At 52.4% G+C, this 16,423-nt stretch overlaps 1 protein-coding gene across 1 annotated transcript in view; it reads left to right on the plus strand.

The window, feature by feature from the left end:
• The first annotated feature begins 5,746 nt into the window (after positions 1-5,746).
• The window catches only part of ARHGAP30 (Rho GTPase activating protein 30), a 40,439-nt gene continuing 29,762 nt past the window's right edge, over positions 5,747-16,423 (plus strand). Inside the window, exons 1-2 of the mRNA XM_084613255.1 lie at positions 5,747-5,842; positions 9,506-9,650. The gene's annotated coding sequence lies outside the window, so the exon portion shown is untranslated. The remainder of the gene's footprint in view (positions 5,843-9,505; positions 9,651-16,423) is intronic.

The following is a 16,423-nucleotide window of genomic DNA, read 5'->3' on the forward strand; positions in this document are numbered from 1 at the left end:
CTGAGTTGCTGGGCAGCACTGAGGGGGGTGGATGCAGGATCCTGGACTCCGTGACAGACCCAGCAAGGCTTCCCGGGCTGCCGGAGATCCTGAGTGGGAGCAGGTGTGCGAATCAGCGCATGTCCGCCCTGCAGTGGCTTCCCAGTTCTTTCCCCATCCCCACAAGGGCACAGCCCACAGCTGTTAGTCACTTTCCAGGAAGGCCGCCTGAGTTGAAATCACCTGGTCGGGCAGGAAACACATTTTGCAGGAGGCTGGTGCACAAGGAACTTTGCTCAGCGAGCGTTATCCTCTCCTCCTGCCACACGCATGGTCAGTGGCAGCCCGTGCCTGGGGTGGAGGCACTGGTCTTGTTGCTAAACCGCTTCTCGAATGGGCAGGTCGGCTACATCAGGAGTCACTGACCTGTAGTGATATGATCGGGGTAGCTTAGGAGGGCACTGTCTGCTGTCACTCCAAGGTGCTCATCTGTGCCCAGACGCCCCTGATACTCCACCTATGTCTGTTTCCTGTCCCCGGATGACCTCGGAAATCCCAGGTGCTGAGAAGGGAACTAGGCTGATCAGAGATATAAAGGGCCTGTCTTACAAGAGGAGACTCAACCGGCTCGGCTGGTTTAGGAGAGGGGATGCGATTGCTGTCTATAAATACTCAGCGGGGAAAACACCAGGGAAGGAGAAAAGCTGTTAAAGCCACAGGACAAAGTTGGCACAAGAACAAATGGGGATAAACTTTCCGGGAATTAATTTAGGCTGGAAATGAGAACAGGCGGAGGGGGGAGGTTCTGGACCAGCCTCCCGGTGGAAAGAGCAGGGGGCAAACAACCTAACTAGTTCTGAGATGGAGCCTGAAGGGTTGCTATGAGGTGGCTGCCTCTGATAGCAGGAACTGGGCTCCTTCCAGGCCCAATTTCCCATGAACTAGCAAGTCCAGACCATTAACGTCGAAGGTCCGGTTGCACAGTGCCAGTCATCCTGTGGATAGTGCTTTCCAGTAGACAAAGCAGGTCCTGGACTGTGAATTACAACCCCTCGCTGGGATGCTAATGACTCCATGCTCCTCAGTGGGAAGCAGCTAAGGAGAGAGACTGTCATGCCCCAAGTGACCTCAAAGACCAGCGTTTACAGCAGCCGCCACTGAGATGGGATGTCTGTTTTGGGCCATCCAACGTGAGACCAGAGAGATGTGATTTTCAGAGGCTCTGAGCACCCACAACTCCACATGGGGACAGTGGGTTTGCAGCCCCTCTGGAAACCAGACCCTCTGTGTGGGCTCCCCCAAACTGTGTCAGCGGGCACTTTGGACAATTTGGGCCTAACTCTATACAAGTAGCACTTCACCCAAAGATGAAATGCAGCCACCTCTGGGGTGGAAGGTTGAACAGCTGCACGGCAATGCTTGCACGGCAGTCTGGAATTAGAAGGTGGTGGTGAGGAATATTGTGCCCAACTGAAAGTGGGGGGAAACGTAGGGGACCAGAATGTTCTTTCCCCAAGTTGAAATGTGGGCAGGACATGAGCATAAAAAGTGACCAGCCCAGGGCCATGGAATGTCAAACCTACAGAAGTGGCCAGGACCTCAGTCAGAGGATGGTTCCCCTAGCACCGTGCCAGGGAGTTGTTCAGTAATGAAAACAAGAAAAGGATACATCTCTAAGTCACAGCCACCACTTCCGGTAGTACCTTGGGTTTTCCCTTATTTGTGTATTAACCAGGTCAACCCTATGTAGCTGATGAGCCCAGAGAGAGGAGATCGGGGGGTGGGGGTGGGGGCTAGAGGTTATAAGAGGCCTCACTCTGCCCTGATTGTCTCTTGTTGCAGAGACGATGGTAGCGGGCGATCGCTTGGTGTTCCTACAGTGCCACTTCTGAAGTGAAATGTTGCAGGCAAAAAGTCATGTCCTGGCCGTAATTAGATGGCATCTGTTAATTGTCTAGATCATTGGCATGCGCCTTGTGAAATCAGCTTGTGTTGGTTCTTAGCGCGAAGCCCATCCAGCAATCCGCAGCTCACGCGGCTGCGAATGCCTGAGCTGCTCAGTCATCACAGCGGCTGGTCAGACGTGCTGCAGCGTGGCAATCGCAGCTGTGGGCGATGGAGTGCCCGGGGTGCTGGGCTCTAGCCCCGCCCGCTCTGGAGGGCCTCCGAGCTCACTGACACACTCGGAAGAGTTGGTGGTAGGTGGGCATTTGCAGAGGCAGCGGCTGCAAGGTGGCAGGTGTAAAACTCTGTCTATGTGGTAACAGCCAGCCACAGGGATGGTCACTCAGAACTCTGTGGTCTAGGCCCCTGCTGCATGCACCAAAGAGGGATCCCCTTTAGCTGGCTGCAGGCATAGAACAACCAGATCTAGCCTCTCGCCCAAGGCCTGATGAAGGTCTGGTCACTGCAGGCCCCGGTTTAGGGCCCCAGCTCCCAAAGGCATGTGATAAGACTAGAGTGCTTGCTTTTGAAAAGGTGACACAAAGGGGACCCTTATGGCCACAAAGAAAAGCTTGAACATGTGACCTGGTGTAAGTGCTACAGGGATGCAGCCTGCGTCTGCAGAGAGCCTAAGCCCATTGCTATGGTGGGGGGGTTGCTGCCACACGCAGCTCAACAGGTTAATGCTGATACCTGCTGCTTTGGGGCCCCTAATGTCACAACCACAGCAGGGATTCGCTCTGCAGCCATTTGGCTCTCTGGGGTCACGTCTCCAGCCTGCCCCACCCCAAAGTCCTCTGCGAGTAAAGGCACCGTGTCCTCCCTTCTCAGGGAAGGACCCCACCTGCTTAAGGCAGGGGCTATTGATCTGTGGAGGCAGGAGGCCCAAGGGTGTCCGGAAAGGAAAGGGGGCTGGGCTCCCACAAATCCATCTCTTGTGTAGGTAGCTCCTGATACTGCAAACCAAACAGGACAGGGCAGAAGTGCAGAGGCTGTGGTCACAGGTTGCCTTAATTGGGTGCTGGAGGGAAATATTTGGGGTGGGTTCTGGGGCAGAGGTTTAGGGTGAGCACATGGTGGAGGAGGAGTTTAGGGTGAGCACCAGGAGGGTGAGCACCGGGGGGGGGGGGAGGAGATATTTAGGATGAGCCCCGGGGGAGAGATATTTAGGGTGTCTACTGGGGGGTGGGGTTAGCCCCTTCATGGTTCTGCTACAGGGTGGGGGGTCTTCATGTGTCGTCGTCCCCCACAGATCCCTCAGCTTGGGTGAGTGGGGGCAGAGCCCTCCCTCCTCTGGGACAAACCAAAGCTGTCTAAGGCAGGGAGCATCAGAACTAGTGCTGGGCCTCCAGTAGACATCTCTTGTATGGGTGCCCCTGCAACTGCCACCCTAAACTGGGGGATGGATGGGATCGTGGGGACCCCCCAAGGGAGGCAAGATCTAGGATCCTGGATTACAGTTCCCTGGCCCTGCTCCCGCCCCCCCCCCCCGGCATCTGAAATCGGTAAAAAATCAGCCCCAAACGAATGGAATTAAGATGTTCAGAATCAAACCGGGAGTGTCCACATGCGGACTGGGTCTGAGACAGCCAGAAGCGGGGATGACACCTGCTCTAGTTCTTTTGCTTCCAGTCTGAGTGTAGACAAGTGCTGAGCTCCAGGATCACCTACCCCAAGCGTTGAAAAATCAGGAGCCTGGCCACTAAAACAACTTGAGATCGGCTTCAAAATCAGGCAGTGGTTTTAAAAAGAATACATTGTGGGGTCTCTTTCTTTGCCGACTTCAGGGGTCACATTTTCCAGCTTGTCTCTGCAACTGTGAGGCCTAAAGAACCTAGGAATTTTTGCCTGAAAGCTGAGATCTTCATGCAATCCCCTGACTCCAGCTGCTGGAGCTTTAAGACACCAAATATCGCGAGACTGGGAATTCGTGAACAGTTGTGTGTGGTTGCTTGTAGATTGATTTAAACCTGACATATTGGGGTACCTTGGGCTGGTAAATGTACAGTCACAACACCGCTGTGAGCAGTTTTTAACTGATACAAGAACATCCACAAACGAATTTGCACCAGTTTAACTAGAAAGGGTTTTGAAACTGGATTAAGCTGAGTCAATGCAACTTCTGAATAAAGGTAATGGGTGTCTCACCCTTTTTGTGTCTCTAGCCCCTTTGCCAGCACACACACGCGCGCGCGCACGCTGGCTGAGCACAGCGATTTCACGCCGCACACTGGGAGTGCATTTCATTTCCTGTGTGTGGTGAAGAAATGAAATCAGCCGGTGACTCCACCCAGTCAAATCTCCCCAACCAGAGACCAAGTCAGCTGACGCAGATTTGTTCCTTTTTCACTTAATGCCCATCCACTGTACTGAAAGGTCCCCATAAGCAGGATCTGGGGGGGGGGGTAGGGAGGGGTCTGCACCCTAGGTACAGCCATGCATGTGATGCAGAGCGCAAGACAGAATCCATGCATTTCCATGGTAATTGCAATGAGTACATTGTCACAGTTTGTTAGTTATTTTATGGTAGAGGCCCCAACTGAATTGCGGCGCTACATACATATAAGTGACAGCTCCCGAAAGAATCTAAATGGACATTACACAGATGGGAAACTGAGGCACAGGGTCAAGTAAGTGACTGGTCACGCTCACGCACACAGAGTAGCTAATGTCATCCCTTAGCCTTGTAAGGCCTGGACATGCCATTCTAATCCCAGCCAACAGGGGGCGATGGTCTCTCTCTCTCACACACACACAGCCTTCAACCCATGCAGCGCAGGACGCAGAAGGCGGGGAGCAGCGGGTTTCCAGTGAGGCCATAAGACCTCCCAGGAGCAGCCCTGGTGTTGGAGCAGGGAGACGCTATGCGGGAGCGGAGCTGTGCATGGCTGAGAACTGTGAGGCTGCCCCGGCAGAGGCAGGCAGGTCCCGCTAGGGTGGCTGAGCTCAGGTGTGACAGGTGCTACAGTCCACATGGAACCCTGCTCCCAGGCCTCGCCTCCGAGGACTGCAGGGACTGGGGTGCGGGGGTGAACCGTGAACACTTGTTGCTCTCTCCCTGCTAGCCATCTCCAGACCCCACCCCCAGCCCCCTTCCCTCATCCGGCAGGGTGACCCCCAGGTCTGCTGGTTCCTGTGAGGCAGGGGCGGTTATTTTCCAAATGCTTCTCAGAACTCTTTGCAAGGAGGGCTCAGGACAGTCAGAACAAAGGATTCTGGGGGGGCCACCCACTCTCTGACTGTCCTCTGAATTGGAGCAGAGGCTGCCTTTCGGGGAGCCCGGGGGCAGAAACTCCCCAGCCCTGGCTCAGCACTGGCTCTGTGGTGACTGCCCCTGGGGCTCTCCCAGCCAGGGCCTTTTTGCTGTGATGCCCTGGGCAGCTGCCTTTTAGAGCTCCTGCAGCCAGGAATTTGTCTGCACAGGAAAATTAATCTGGAGTAAGGTCAGGTGTCAATTTAAAGCAGATTAGCTGTTCCTCATTAACTCCACAGCCCCACATTAGTGGTCTCCTCCTGGTGGTTGCCGGCTGCTACTGCACCCCTCTAGAGAATCCAACCTCCCTTGGGAGATCAGCGTGGGTCTGACAGCTGTGGCTGGGCCCCGAGGCCCGGAGAGGTGGAAACTCCTTCCCAGCTGCCCACTTGAGAGCAAGACATCACGCATCTCTGCTGGGGAGGAGGAGTGAAAGGGGGACATCACAGCAGACTTGCCCCGCTCCAGAAGAGAAGAGCTCGGGGCTCTGGCCATTTCGTGGCTCTAGTCTGCCCCCTCAGATTTGCTGCTGAGCTCCGGCTGACTCTCCTCTCTCCCCCCAGTCCCCCAGGTGCTGAGGAGCTGCACCGAGTTTGTCGAGCAGCATGGCATTGTGGACGGGATATACAGGCTCTCCGGGGTCTCCTCAAACATCCAGAAGCTGAGGTAAGGACAGGGGCTGAAAATGCCTCTGATTGGAGGGGACACTTGTGCATGTGTGTGGGACAAGTGGGGGGGCTTCCCATGTGTCTGATACACTCGTGGCATCTGTGACACAACACGTGGCTCTGAGGGGCCCCTCATTAAAAGCTGTGGGTGAACTTTTCAAAGCTGGGTGCCCAAGGCTCCTACATGCACATCTAGGGACCTGCCTAAAAGGGCCAGTTTGAAACTCCCGAGTGAAGTGGGGGATTCCCCATCTCTTGTTGTCTTCAAATCCAGCCAGGCTGCCTTTCTGGGGGATACACCATAGTCAGACACAAGGTATTGGGCCCAATATACAGGTTACTGGGTGAAATGCTCTGGTCTTTGTAATACAGGGGGTCAGACAAGATGCTCTAATGGCCTTAAACTCTATGATCTAGGAATTTTTAAAGGTGCTGAGCTCTTTCTTTCTTTCTTTCTTTCTTTATTCCCTGAAATCTCCCATAACACACCTCTAGGCACTGAACAGTATTTCATAAAATAACACACCTCACTTGCTGGTCGCCTCAACCTTGGAAAACTCACATCCAGCAGTAAAATACAGATCAGCCTCAAATTTGCCCCGAAGGACAAAAGACTGGGGGAAGAGCCAAACCTTTACCCTGTGCTCTGAATGTCAAACAGACTCAGACTCCTGCAGAGCTGTGGAGGAAGCAGATTGCAAAGCTAAAACAGCCCCTCTGAGAATGCAAATCTAGGGCCTGTTATTTGAGTCCCAGCTGATCTGAACTGTGGGGACGAAGCACAGTTAGAACTGGGTCCCAGACATTGCAGGGCCTTAGAGATCATTAGAGCTGGCTGGGAACTGGGGTTTCTGTTCCACAGGAAATTCTGTCATTTCAAAATTGGTTTTTGCTCCGAATTGGAATGAAAAGCTGAAATTTTGAAAATTCCCTAAGATGAAAAGTCTAAAAAAACCCCCAATCTGGAGCCAGCAAAACATTTCGTGTTGCTACTGTTGAAATGTTGAGTTTCAGTCAGGTAACATTTTTTCTTTTGGATAACGTCAAAACCCTATAACGGTGGTTTTCAACCTGTGGCCTGTGGATACCTGGGGGTCCGTAGACTGTGTCTAAGATTTCCATAGGGGTCCGCATCTCCATTTGAAATCTTGTAGGGGTCCGCAAATGAAAAAAGTTTGAAAACCTCTGCCCGGTAATATAATATTAGTTATGGAGTATCATATAGATACAAAGTAATATATTGGTATAAAGTAAAAATCAAAGTGAAATGGGAATGTTGAAATGAAACACTTTTTCCCTACTGAAACAAGGATGCTGACATGGTTTGTTTTGACTTTTTCCCATCGAAAATGTCCTTGAAATTGACATGTTCCCACACAATGTTTAGATTTTGATGAAACTACAATTTCTGACAGACAACTACTCCGCTGAAAAATTTTCACCTAGCTCTAGGCCCGGGATGTGACCGGTACTGTGACGGTTCTCGGGGTACCCCAGTCTGTGAGTCACCTTCTTATGCCCTGCCTCTAGTGATAGCTGGGGGTAAGCTTCTAACCACCAGCAGCCATCAGACACTCAAGCGCTGTCCTTCAGGCTATGCTGCTTAACAAGAAGTGCACCCCAATCCCTTAATCCCCTTAAAGCATCGGCAGCTTGATGGGTCCCCCTGTGATGTCCAGCCCTCGACACTGGATACTCACAGAAATCCCAGATCCTCTACCCCGAAAGAAGCAGTGCACCCAGTTTTACCAGTTTTACCTTAAATCATCACTCCTGTATAACACACAGCATTTGTGCCCACTTGTAATAAACCGAAAGACGGTTTATTTAAGAAAGAACAGAGGTTTCACTAGAAAGAAGAGAGAGTGTTGGAAGGAGATGGTTACAATACAAAACATCATAAAACGGGACCCGGATCCCACCCTTATTAATAGTTCCCTTTCCTAGCCAATAAAGTAGGTTTCCCCCTGCAAAATTCAGATGGTTGCAGAACTGGGTGGCTTCCCAGGAACTGGGGTCCAATCCTTCCTGAAACATCCCCACCCAACAAAACGTCTCCTCAGTGAATGGCTGCAGAGTGTCTTAACCAGTCTTTTGCCTTCACTTCCAAATGGAGCGACCTCCTGGCAGTATCACGCTCCTTTTCACCTCCACGTGGCTTTAGTGTGTAACGTTTACCTTTGATGGTTTTCCATTGACTTCTCTGGGTTGTTAGGATGGCGGACAATGGAGCGATACATTGTGTCATGGCCTAGCCAGGGAGGAGCAACATCTTCCTCTGACTGGAACGGGCCCGCACGAAGACATAGGATTCCCTGGTAACTCCATTTCCCTCCGAGGCGTAGTTTTCAATATAGTTCCATTATTCCTTAATGATCAGTCGTACGCACATCTCGAAACGATTAGGAGTATCATTACATTACGAGCTTTCAGTAGAGACCTCACATGCTACCCTTGGTGGATAAATACCATGAGAGTGGTGTCTGAGGTGCAGTGAGTTTGTCAGGTCGGAGACAGGAGTTTTTTGCAAAGAACAGTGAGGCCTTTGCTCATTGGTACCACCGGGCCTTTGTGTCATATGTAGATGGCCCCAAGCTAGCTTTGACGTAGCTACCTCGGGGCAATTACCCAGAGTTTCAGGTGGGCTTGTACAGACCGTGCTGCTGCGGTTTCACGGCTCTGAGGCCCGAGCTAGCTACATTAACGCTAGACAGACCCCTCGTCATCACCTGGATTTGCCCCCAGAGCAGACAGGGAGCCTGGGCAGTCTTGGGGCAGTTGGTGACCCTGGGGACTCACACCACGGTGGGCAGCTGCATTCTGCACTCGCTCCGGTGGCTTCTGGCGTCCCAGGAGACGGTCACGCCTTGGCTTGGGGACTAGTGCTACAGGGCAAAGAGGGCCTCTGGATGGGGGCTGGCGGTGTCCTTTCCAGCACACTAAAACGAGCAGCGGGACGAGTACCTAGGGCTTCAGGTGAGCTGGTATGTAGGGCAGGGAACCCATCCCACCACGGCTCCACTGCGAGTTTTCGCGCGCGCGCTCCAACAGCATTAGAGCAAGTATGTCTCCCCAAGCTGGATACGACCCCCGCCCGCCGCCAGCTCCAGTGTGATGCGCACAAAGAGAAACAGGGACCGAGGTCTTAGGGCTCAGGGGGAACTTGGCTGGCCCCAGCCAGTGGCGTGCGGGGACTGGGTCTGGGTGTCCTTGCCTGTGTGTGGATTGTGCATGTGGCCCATGGAGCCCTGATGTGAACACATGCTCCTAGGTTTGCCAACCCTCCAGGGCTGTCCCGGAGCAGGAGCACTGGGACAGGGACAGGGGACCATGACCCTCCTACTTTTTACTGGTCATAAGGGTGAGCGAGGGCCGGGGGGAGGGGATGGAGAAGAACGAGCAGGGGGCGGGGTCTTCGGGGGGAAGAGGCAGGGCCACGGTTTGGGCACCAGTCCTCCCCCACACACACACACACACTTTTCTGCCACTCCTGTCCTGGAGTCTCCAGGAATCAAAGACTGATCTTTCATTAAAGATGATGTCCTGTGATGAAACCTCCCAGAAATACGTCCAACCTCAGCTGGCAACCCTAGCTGCTCCCTAGTCTCATCTCCCCCAGGCCCGCCAGTGCAATCACTCTCCTCCCTCTCTTGGTTCGCAGGCAGGAGTTTGACAGCGACCGCTGCCCCGATCTCAACAAAGATGTGTATCTGCAGGACATCCACTGCGTCAGCTCCCTCTGCAAAGCCTACTTCCGGGAACTCCCCAACCCCCTGCTCACCTACCAACTCTACGACAAGTTTGCTGTGAGTCTGGCCCTGCAATCTGCCTTCCGAGGATGTCTCCGCCACAATGCTAGCTCCAGTGATCGGCACCCGGGGCTGAGCCCTGTCTCGGCCTAGTGCCGGAGCGAGCAGCCGCACTGCAGAGCCCGACCTGAGTGCCCGTGTCTGCCCTGTTCTGTACTCCCCTGTGTGTGTCACCCCCGCTGGGGGGCTGCTTGGGGGGGAACCCCATGGGTCTTAGCATGGCAGTGAGTACTAAGTGCAGTGGTTTGCTCCCGGTGCATTGTGGGAGAACTTGTCTGTCCTTCTGGGCACACGGGGAATTGTGGGAAGATGCAGGAGTAGGGTGACCAGGTGTCCCCATTTTATAGGGACAGTCCCAATTTTGGAGTCTTTTTCTTTTATAGGCTTCTATTACCCCTCACCCCTGTCCCAATTTTTCACATTTGCTGTCTGGTCATCCTACGCAGGAGGGCTATCAGCATCCTCACTCCAAAGTGGGCAGGTTACTAACCCCAGTGAAAAGCTCACTCAGCCTTTAGTCTGTACCCCAGCTGGGCCAGCTAGCCTAAGTTTAATGTACCACCAAACTGGGGGTGAGAGGGTTTGTGTGTGGATGGGAGCAACAGCCTCTGTAGTGCAGTGAAGACAGAACCCAGCAGTCTTGGCCACCAGCTGTGGCAATTTCACGTCCGCCTTGGTCCTCACAGCGGTGAAGCACTGGGAATTAAATCATCGGCAGCTGGCATCCTGCCTGTCCCCACAGCACTCTGACAGGCAAATTCCTAGCAGGGTGTGGGTGAAGCCGCGTGTGCTCTGACTTGCGTGTGCAAATCAGGGTGTTTCCGTGTTTCCCCTGGGGCCCATGTGTGGGCAGAGGTGCATGCTCCATTCAGTACCCATGCTTTAGCAGATGTGAGCCTTAGCAGAGAAAGGGCAGCCCTTGCCACTGTGGGACAGATGAGATTGTGGGTAAGTTTTCTTCCCAGTGAAATGCCTCACAATAGCTGGGGCGTCCTCTTCTTGGACAGAATCAGATTGAGTTAGGTCCTGCTGAAAGGGCCCAGCAATTGCTATGAGGGGAGCCTCGGATCCAGAGCCCCCGCTCCGAGCAGTCCGCCCTGAGGAGCATCCCGTTATGGCTTGTGCCTCCATTCCCGAGGTGTCCGTAACTCTGAGGTTCTACTGTAGATAAGTGGAGAATAAGTCCATCAGTGGCTATTAGCCGGGATGGGCAGAGATACAAACCCATGCTCTGAAGTGTCCCTAGCCTCTGTTTGCCAGAAGCTGGGAATAGATGAGGGGATAGATCACTTGGATCACACAGAGGATGTTCTGCTTATTCCCTCTGAAGCACCTGGCACTGGCCACTGTTGGAAGACAGGATACTGGGCTAGATGGACCATTGGTCTGACCCAGTGTGGACATTCTTATGTTCTTATGTAGGGGCTAGGCTTAGAACTGGGAGAAATTTTATCCAGATTCTGCGCCACTGAAAGTTTTCTCGAATTCATGTTGGTTTTGCTGAAATGTTCATGTAGGGGGGGAAAGAAAATCCCCAAAAGTTGAGGCACAGCTGTGGCTGTGCTAATCAGATGGCAGGGGCTCCGTGTTGAAATGAGACAAATACAGACTGGAAATAAGGTGTAAATTTTTAACAGTGCGAGGAATTAACCATTGGATCGAGGAATTAACCATTGGATCAATTTCCTAAGGGTTGTGGTGGATTCTCCATCACCGGCAATTTTAAAACCAGGATTAGAGGTTTTTCTAGAAGATCGGCTATAATTAGGGCCCTACCAAATTCATGGCCATGAAAAACGCATCATGGGCCATGAAATCTGGTCTTGTGTGTGATTTTACCCTATATTATACAGATTTCATGGGGGAGACCAGCATTTCTTAAATTGGGGGTCCAAAAGCATTTAGCAGGGGGGTCACAAGCTTATTTTAGGGGGATCGCAGTATTGCCACCCTTACTTCTGCCTTCAGAGCTGGGCAGCTGGAGAGCAGCAGCTGCTGACAGTGGCCCGCCAGCAGCAGCGCAGAAGTAAGGGTAGCAGTAGCACCAGAATCCCCCTCCCCCTACAATAACCTTGCGACCCCCGCCCCTCAACTCCTTTTTGGGTCAGGATCCCTACAATTACAACACCCTGAGATTTCAGATTTAAATAGCTGAAATAATGAAATTTACGATTTTTAAAATCCTATGACCGTGAAATTGACCATGACTTTGGTAGGCCCTAGCTATAATTCAAACAGGAATTAGTTCGGGGAATCCCATGGCCCGTAGGAGGTCAGAATAGATGATTATAGTGGTTCCTTCTGACTTTGGAACCTATGAATCTAGAATTTCTGACTCTATTCAAATGTGACCTGCCATGTGGAACAGTTGGACGCTCATTGGGCGAGTGATCTGGAAACTGAAACTGCTTAGACCCCAAAATGAAACTCAGTGAACTTAGCTAGAGAAACGCAAAAAGCCACGGCCCGGCATGAACAGTGACAGTCCATGTGATCTTTAACATTCTTTCCATTCTAATAACCACAGGCAGTTAGACCCTGCAGTAATGGAAATTATTTTGCTATGTTTAATGTTATTTCCCTGATATTAATCTTCATTCTCATCATCTTTGGTTCTTATTTGGTGCTTTTCATTTGTAGATCCCAAAACGCTTTACAAAGGAGGGTCAGGATCAGTATCCCCATTTTACACATGGGGAAACCGAGGCACGGAACAGTGCCCAGGGTTACCCAGCAGGCCAGAGGCAGGGAGGGAGGGATAGCTCAGTGGTTTGAGCATTGGCCTGCTAAACCTAGGGTTGTAAGTTCAATCCTGGAGGGGGCCATTTAGGAGTCTGGGGCAAAAATTGGGGATCAGCCCAGGGTTGGACTAGATGATCTCCTGAGGTCCGTTCCAACCCTGATAGTCTATGATTCTATGAGTGTTCTCCAGATTTCACGCACATCTAACAAAGAGGCAAGCCCTGCTCCCGAAAGCTTAAAATCTAAGGGAAATGCAACAAGTAGACAGAGAGTGCAGCTAGCACAAAGCAAGGGCTGGCCTAGTGGCTAGGAAATCAATATGAGTCTCGGCAAACCGGGGGTCTAGTCCTGGCTCTGCTAAGGGCTAAACTGTGGTAAGTCAGTTTCCCCTTCTGTTAAAATGGGGGCTATTGATCCTGAGTGCCTCTGTAAAGCACTTTGTGAGTTACTGATGCTGTGTATCATGTAGGCCTTAGGCATAACGCAGGAAAGAACGTTTGTTTTTTAACCGGCAATGAGCTCTCTAAGGCCATTGTAAAATCCTAAAACATGGAGAAAATAATCAGAGAATATTCCCTTTGCAAAACTGGTTATAATAAGGAGGGATTCATAGATTCCAAAGCCAGAAGGGACCATTGTGATCATCTGGTCTGACTCTTTTTGTGTAACACAGGCCAGAGAGCTCCCCCCAAATAATTCCTAGAGCAGAGCTTTTAGAAAAACATCCAGTCTTGGTTTAAACAAGGTCAGTGATGAAGAATCTCCCACCCTTGGTAAATTGTTCCAGTGGATAATTACTCTCACGGTTAAAATTGTGTGCTTTGTTTCCAGTCTGAATTGGTCTAGCTTCAACTTCCAGCCATTGGATCGTGTTTGATCTTTTTCTGCTAGACTGAAGAGCACGTTATCAAATATTTGTTCCCCAAGTAGGTACTCACAGACTGTGATCAAGTTGCCCCTTAATTTTCTCTTTGTTAAAGCTAAATAGATTGAGCTCCTTGTGTCTCTCACGATAGGTTTTCTTATCCTATAATCGTTCTCGTGGCTCTTCTCTGAACCCTCCCCAATATATCGACCTCCTGCTTGAAGGAAGGTTTCTATGTCATGACTCCAGGGCTCTGAGGGCACCTTGATGGTATGTCTCACTGTGCTGATGGCATTAATGCTGGGAAGCTCATCTGCTCGATGTAATTCTGCTTCTGCCCTTGGTACGCTTGGGCCGTTAGAATCATAGAATATCAGGGTTGGAAGGGACCCCAGAAGGTCATCTAGTCCAACCCCCTGCTCAAAGCAGGACCAATTCCCAGTTAAATCATCCCAGCCAGGGCTTTGTCAAGCCTGACCTTAAAAACCTCTAAGGAAGGAGATTCTACCACCTCCCTAGGTAACGCATTCCAGTGTTTCACCACCCTCTTAGTGAAAAAGTTTTTCCTAATATCCAATCTAAACCTCTCCCACTGCAACTTGAGACCATTACTCCTCGTTCTGTCATCTGCTACCATTGAGAACAGTCTAGAGCCATCCTCTTTGGAACCCCCTTTCAGGTAGTTGAAAGCAGCTATCAAATCCCCCCTCATTCTTCTCTTCTGCAGGCTAAACAATCCCAGCTCCCTCAGCCTCTCCTCATAACTCATGTGTTCCAGTCCCCTAATCATTTTTGTTGCCCTTCGTTGGACTCTCTCCAATTTATCCACATCCTTCTTGAAGTGTGGGGCCCAAAACTGGACACAGTACTCCAGATGAGGCCTCACCAATGTCGAATAGAGGGGAACGATCACGTCCCTCAATCTGCTCGCTATGCCTCTACTTATACATCCCAAAATGCCATTGGCCTTCTTGGCAACAAGGGCACACTGCTGACTCATATCCAGCTTCTCGTCCACTGTCACCCCTAGGTCCTTTTCCGCAGAACTGCTGCCTAACCATTCGGTCCCTAGTCTGTAGCTGTGCATTGGGTTCTTCCGTCCTAAGTGCAGGACCCTGCACTTATCCTTATTGAACCTCATCAGATTTCTTTTGGCCCAATCCTCCAATTTGTCTAGGTCCTTCTGTATCCTACCCCTCCCCTCCAGCATATCTACCACTCCTCCCAGTTTAGTATCATCCGCAAATTTGCTGAGAGTGCAATCTACACCATCCTCCAGATCATTTATGAAGATATTGAACAAAACCGGCCCCAGGACCGACCCTTGGGGCACTCCACTTGATACCGGCTGCCAACTAGACATGGAGCCATTGATCACTAACATAACTAACCCTAACCCTAGAACTACCACCCATCACAGCCTTTGTTATCCTTAGGCAGGGGTGGGCAAACTTTTTGGCCCAAGGGCCACATCTGGGAATAGAAATTGTATGGCGGGCCATGAATGCTCACAAAATTGGGGTTGGGGTTGGGGTTGGGGAGGGGATGAAGGCTCTGGTTGGGTATGCGGGCTCCGGGGTGGGGCCAGATATGAGGAGTTCGGAGTGCAGAAGGGGGCTCCGGGCTGGGGTGGGGGAGTGGGGTGGTGAGGACACCGGCTGGGGGTGTGGGCTCTGGGGTGGGGGTTGGGACTGGGGCATGGGGAGAGGCTCAGGGGTGCAGGCTCCGGAAGGTGCTTACCTCAAGAGGCTCCCGGAAGCAGCGGCATGTCCCTTCTCTGGCTCCTACGTGGAGACACAGCCAGGGGGCTCTGTGCGCTGCCCCTTCCTCAGGCACCAGCCCTGCAGCTCCCATTGGCCGCGGTTCCTGTCCAATGGGAGCTATAGGGGCAGCGCTTGGGGCAGGGGCAGCGTGCACAGTGGAGGCCCCTGGCTGCCCCTACACATAGGAGCCGGAGGGGGGCCATGCCGCTGCTTCCAGGAGCTGCGTGGAGCGGCCCCCAACCTTGCTCCCCAGCCGGAGCGGGACAAGCCCCAGACCCCGCTCCCCAGCAGGAGCTCGAGGGCTGGATTAAAATGCTGGTGGGCGGGATTCAGCCCGCGGGCCGTAGTTTGCCCACTCCTGCCCTAGGGGCGCTGCTCTCTGCCGTGGAGTGCAGAGGAAATGGACGCTGTGGTGCAGGGAGTCTGCACATTGGCCTGCTCAAACCACTGCAGAGGGCCATGTGTCGCTGGTGCCCTGGGTGTGTGATCATGTCGCCCTCTAATGGCCAGTGCTAGGGACTGTAACCATCTGTTACTGACTCTCTCGGTTTTGGGGCTAACGTTTGTGAGTTCAATCCCTGCTGGTATCTCTGTGCAGGCTGCTCCCGAGGGTGCCATAGAAATGATCGCTGGTCAATAAATGTTGCAGATTGGTCCTGCTTTGAGCAGGGGGTTGGACTAGATGACCTCCTGGGGTCCCTCCCAACCCTGATAGTCTATGATTCTATGAATGATTAATAGCAAGGATTTCAGTAGGACGAGACTGACTGGGGCCTCTGGATGCCCCATAACACAAACGAAAATAATGGTGCTCGTGTCCTCTCTAGAGAAGCGGGGCTGGGCCTGCCGGGGCTGGGAGTGGATGGAGCGTCTCCTGGGACCTGGGGCAGGGCATTTGCTGTCACACCGTTGCACAAACAGCAGGGTGCCATTTCCCATGTGAGGCGGAGAGGCCTGGCCGGCTCCGGAGAGCCCTGGTTGCTGGAAGGGGGTTGGAGGTGGTGGAGGCTGCAGTCAAAGCCACAGAACTTGCTGCTCCATTGCCAAACCTGGACCCTCAATTTCCTCTGTTTTCAGCTGCCCCTGACCCTCAAGAATCACCTGGATCCCGTCTGGGAGGAACAGACGTAGCCAGAGGCGGCAGTTGGAGGCTGGGTTGTTTAGGCTTGTTCTCAACCCAAGCCGAAATGGGCTCCCCTGTGACTAAGGGTGTGTCTACACTGGACCTGCTGGTGTCATTTCCAGCTGGGCAGACGTACGCAAGCTAGCTCTGAACAAGCTAGCGTACTAAAAATAGCAGTGTGGCTGCAACAGCACGGACGAAAGGAGGGGCTGGCTGTCCAGGTACCTGGCTGGAGTCCCGGGCTGGAGTATATTCTGGCAGTTTTACAGCCCCAGCT

This window comes from Lepidochelys olivacea (assembly GCF_965140295.1).
Source record: "Lepidochelys olivacea isolate rLepOli2 genome assembly, chromosome: 24".
Lineage (NCBI taxonomy): Eukaryota > Metazoa > Chordata > Testudines > Cheloniidae > Lepidochelys > Lepidochelys olivacea.